Here is a 5,213-nt window from a genome sequence, read left to right on the forward strand (position 1 = left end):
AGAGAAGAACAGAGAGCAGCAAGACAGAGAAGCCTCTCTGTGTCAGAGGTTGGGGAGGGATCCAAGGGACCATGGACAGGTTCTTCAGAGGCCTCCACACCCACCTTGGACCCGGAGTTCGGGAGGTATGTGCCATACTGACTCAGTGATGTTCCTAACTGGCTGCTCAGCATCCTGAGGAGACACCGTTATGGCTGCCCCCCAGGAAGTAAATGCAGGAGCCAATTTAGCATCTCAGGTTTGCAGAGTCTTCTCTGGAACCTCGACTCTTAAATGCTGGCACACCATAAGGCCTGAAGGATCCCAGCCTCAAGGTAACCTCATGCAAAGGAAAGTGCCTTACTCCTGTGTAAAGCACAGTGAACCATTAGATATTAAACATAGCGCTTTCAACATCAGACACAAAGAATAGTCTTTCTGAAAAAAAAAAAAAAAAAAAAAAAAAAACCAGAAAGACATAAGACTACTCACAGGGCAGAGAGGTGGCCGAGCTTGTAAAGAGGCTTGCTGCCAAGCCGGATGACCTGAGTTCAATCTCCAGGACCTGAAGAGTGGGAGGAGAGAACCAACTCTCCCACAAGTTTTCCTCTGACCATCACATGCTTGCTATGGCACACAAGGCCCCTGCTCCCCACATGCCTGCGCATACACTCACACACATGAATAGGTGGATAGATCAAGAAAGAATAAAAAACTTACATTCTTCACATAAGGCACAATCTAAGTTTCTTTTTGAAAATTCTAAAATATTTATATAACAGAATTTATATAATATATTATATAATTGTAATATATTTATAAATGTATGTATGTGGGGCTGGAGAGACAGCTCAGTGGTTAAGAGTTCAAATACCAGGAACCACATGGTGGCTCACAGCCATCTGTAATGGTGTGTTTGAGGACAGCTACAATGTACTTATATATAATAAATTAAAAAAAAAACAACAAAAACAAAAACAAGGGCAAGAGAGATGGCTCAGTGAGTGACTGGCTGCTTGCTCTTCCAGAGGTCCTGAGTTCAATTCCCAGCAACCACATGGTGGCTCACAACCATCTGTAACAGGATCTGATGCCCTCTTCTGGTGTGTCTGAAGACAGCTACAGTGTATTCATATAAATAAAATAAATGAATTTAAAAAAAAAGTGTACTCATATACATTTTAAAAATAGCCCAGCTATTTAAAAAAAATTAAAAATGTATGGATATAATATGGATATAATGTATATACATGTAAACATTGTATATGTATATATACATGTTATATATGTATATAATGTACATCTTAAATATATGATATACTATATATTATACATAATATAATACATATTAAATATAATAATAGTATATGTGTACATATACATTATGTATAATGTGTGTAATATCTATATATATTCATGTATATAATAATATAAAATGTATTTATATAATAGAAACGCGCATCACGTTTACCATGCTCAGTTATCATCAGAACAATGATTTTCAGATTGCCTTTACTGTTTATTATTTCATATATAGATAGTTCTCATAACTATATATTCAATTTCTCTTTGAAGATAGAGTTTCGCTTTCTTCCTCAGGCCAGCTCTGCACTTGGGGGCTCAAGCAAGCCTCCTGCCTTAGGATAGTTGGGGACTGCAGGTGCCGTCTCAGCACCAGGAAAACTTTCAGTTCTCTGTACTGGGAAGCGCACGCTGATCTTTGAAACTAACGTGGAAGATACGAAGCCGTGGTAACCTTACCTATACCTCAACCCCGGCCAACTCCGTGCGTATTTGCAGCCATAAAGCAATTTAAATATGGTAGCAAAGGTCTCATTATGGGCCTAGGGTTTCTAAGTGACGTCTGAGAAGCAAAGCAAATGACCCTCTGGGGTGTGGCCGTACCCCAGGCTCTGGTGAGCTGCACCTTTTCTCCACCGTCCTTTCTGTACTCCCACCCCAGCCTTTTGTCATTGAGCTTCATCTCTCCCTTAGGATCTGCATAACCTGTGAATGCCCCAGAAGGGACGATTACACGGGACAGCGCTTACACTTGACAAGGTGGACTGGCTTGTCCCAGGCCACGAAGCAGTCAGCCACAGCCTGTGGACAAGCTCAAATTGACTGCCCCCCCCCTGCCGCCGCTTCCCCCCCTCCCGCCACCCCCTGGGTTGTAGTTCCTTTCTGGAAGAGCAGCATCAGTGTCCAGGGAAGTGTGTCACCAGCCCCATAACATCACACACACACCCTCAGAGTCATGTGACAGACCTTCCCGACCTTCCTGACACCACCCCCCCAATGTAGATGGGTTCTGAGGTTCGCTCAGACTAAGGCTATGGCAGTTACAACCTGGTCATGTGCTGTGGGGCAGGGCCAGCTTGCTGATTCACTGTCCCCCACCCTCTCCGCCAGCATGAATGGGTGGGTGGCTAGGGCATGGCAGAGTTCCTGGGACCCTATCTGGAAGGAAGGCTCTTTACCTCTTAGCTGACTAGCTCAGCCAGGTGCCTCAGCGTCCCCAGGACCACCTTTGCCCTACAGCAATAGATGCTGGCCTGTCACTGCAAGCCACATTCAGAGAAGTTCCAGATGTTGCCAGGTCCCCCTCCTTGTAATAGTACTGGGTCTCGGTGCCCAGCTGTCTCCACTGGCTTAGCAAGACTGCCCAGGACCTTGCCCCCACCTAGGGTTTTATGAGGTGGCAAGGGTCCCAAACATCCACCCTAATGTTGTGTGGATCTGCTGGGTGCAGTGGGGCTGCAGTAGCCGCCAGCCACTAAGACGGTCATGTGACCCAGCTTCGGTCAGTCAGGCACGATGCAGACATTGCTGATGTGGTCATTCAGGCTCTTGCTTCTGGGCGGATATGAAGCAGCAGACACCAGGGGTCTTTGAAGGTTCGATCCTGGCTAGGACAGAACACCCTGGCCTCTGAGTCTCTCCTAGAAACCCTGTTCTCTGAGAGTCCTCGCCATAGCTGAGAAGAGCATTTCCCTTCAGCCCCCAGCCTGCACGTGCTGTGTACAGAGGGAAGCCCCGATATTGGCTCATTTCCGGTTTCCTGAACAACCCAAGAACATTTTCCATGAATCAGTTGGCTTTTCCGGTGTATGTGTTGGATGTATTAGTTCCTGGAAGTTCTCCATCTCTAGAAAGACTCCAGGGGATGGCACAGAGCTCTGGCCACACCTCCAACACCCTCTGGAAAGACCTTCTCCTCTGTCCACTCTGTAAATTCAGCAGAGACCTGAGAGAAGCCAGTCACCTGGGGTGCAGGGTCCTTTGCCATCTGTCTGTCCAGTGTCTCTTTCATCCTTGTGTTATGTTTGATGTGTTTGTGTTGCATGTATGATGAATTGGGGGAAGGAAGAAAAGAAGAAGATGGCTGGTCCAAGCCCTGGCTGCGGCTGCATCCTCTGCAGATGCTGACCTCCTCCCAACACTGCTGGTGAGTGGCCTTAAGCCACGCTACCATCCCACATCCCTTGTGCTGACCTATCCACCTGCAGGGTGGAGCCCCACCTCAGAGTGCTTGGCTGACCCCTGCACTCCTGTGGCCTCTGGAGTCTGAGGATGGGATGGGGAATTCTCAGAGGTTTAGGTATTTTATGTTGCTGAACTCTTGGACTTAGCTTTAGAAGCTTCTTATGTTTCAGTGAGATGCATCAATTATACCACTTAGCCATTTATTTGTTGGTTGGTTGGCTGCCTTTTCTAAGACAGGGTTTTCTCTGTGTATCCTTGGCTGTCCTGGAACTCACTCTATAGACCAGGCTGGCCTTGAACTCAGAGATCTGCCTGCCTCTGCCTCCCGGGTGCTGGGATTAAAACCGTATGCCATCACCGCCCAGCAACTTTTCCTTTTTACTTTTGAGACAGGGTCTTGCTGTGTTGGAGCTGTCCTTGAACTCATGATCCTCCTACCTCTGCCTCCTGAGTACAGGGACTAAGATTAATGTATCACCCCCTCTGGGGTGATCTCACCTTTACCCATGTTTGAGGATAGAGTTCAGCTGCATTCTGTCTGCCTCTAGTGCTTTCCCACCCATCTCCCCAACCCCCAACTGAAGCTCTGTGCCATTCAATGCCAACTCCCCTCCCCGTCCCCAGTCTTGGTCTTGTCACTCCATTCTCTCTGTCTCTGACACGGATGCTCTAGGGACCTCATGTGAGTGGAATCATACAGTGTCTTCTTTGGACTGACTTATCACATGGCACCTTCCCTGTCTAGCCATGTCGCAGGGTGTGCCAGAATTCCCTTCCTCCATAAGTAGAATCGTGTTCCGTTGTGTGAAAGATTTTTGCATCTCCACTTGTCCACCGATGGGCACTCAGGTTGCTTCGACACCGTGGCATCAAGGACATGCCTTTCCAAGGCACTGTCACGCCTTTCCCTCCCGTGTGCAGGGCTCCACTTAATATCCCATCCCACTGTGCTTTGTCACGGAAGCTGTCCTTGAGCATATAAACCTCACTCCCTAAGAGGGAGGGGGATGAAGCTGTTGGTGGGGTGTGGAAGGTAGCTCCCTGTCCCTACTCAGGAATCTTCTGACCCCACCTGACCCCCAGCTGCTCCTCCCAGTGTGGGGAATGTGGCAGAATGAGCAGCCTAGCATTCAGACACATTCAGCCCCACTGTCCTGCCCTCTCCTACTCTCTTCCCGGGGGGGGGGGGGGGGGGGGGGGGGGGGGGAAGCTGGCTAAGGAAGCGGAAGTCGGAAGTCCTGTGTTTTAGCCGCATACTTTCCCTCCCCCTACCCAAGGTCGGCATGTGAGGAAGCCCCCCCACCCCCCCACCCCAAGATGTAAAATCAGCCTGTTGCTCCTTGGCATTCAGAATAAGAAGTGTCAGACAAGCCCTTTCCCCGCCTGCCTCTTCTGGGGTCCTCATCAGGAGCCAGCCTTTGAGAGTTTCTTAAGAGTTTCTCCTTCTCGCCTTTTCTTATTTGGTTTTGGGGGCGGGGCTGGGAGAACATCTAGTCCTAAAGGACTCTCAGTAACGTTGGACGTCTACCATGGACGAGGTTGAGGTTCAAGAGGATGGGATTGTACAGCAGGCCTGGGACCATGGGAGTTACAGAGCACATACAGCAGACCAGTCCCAAGACACCCTCCCTCCAGGACCACTCCGCTAGCCCAGTGCCTAATGCCTGGGCATTCTCTGTGAGCACAGGAGACTGAGCAAGGAGCCTTAGACCTGGCAGGCACAGGGAATATGCGGCTCCTCTCCAAGT

The sequence above is a fragment of the Mastomys coucha genome, unplaced genomic scaffold (genome assembly GCF_008632895.1).
Source record: "Mastomys coucha isolate ucsf_1 unplaced genomic scaffold, UCSF_Mcou_1 pScaffold3, whole genome shotgun sequence".
Classification (NCBI taxonomy): domain Eukaryota; kingdom Metazoa; phylum Chordata; class Mammalia; order Rodentia; family Muridae; genus Mastomys; species Mastomys coucha.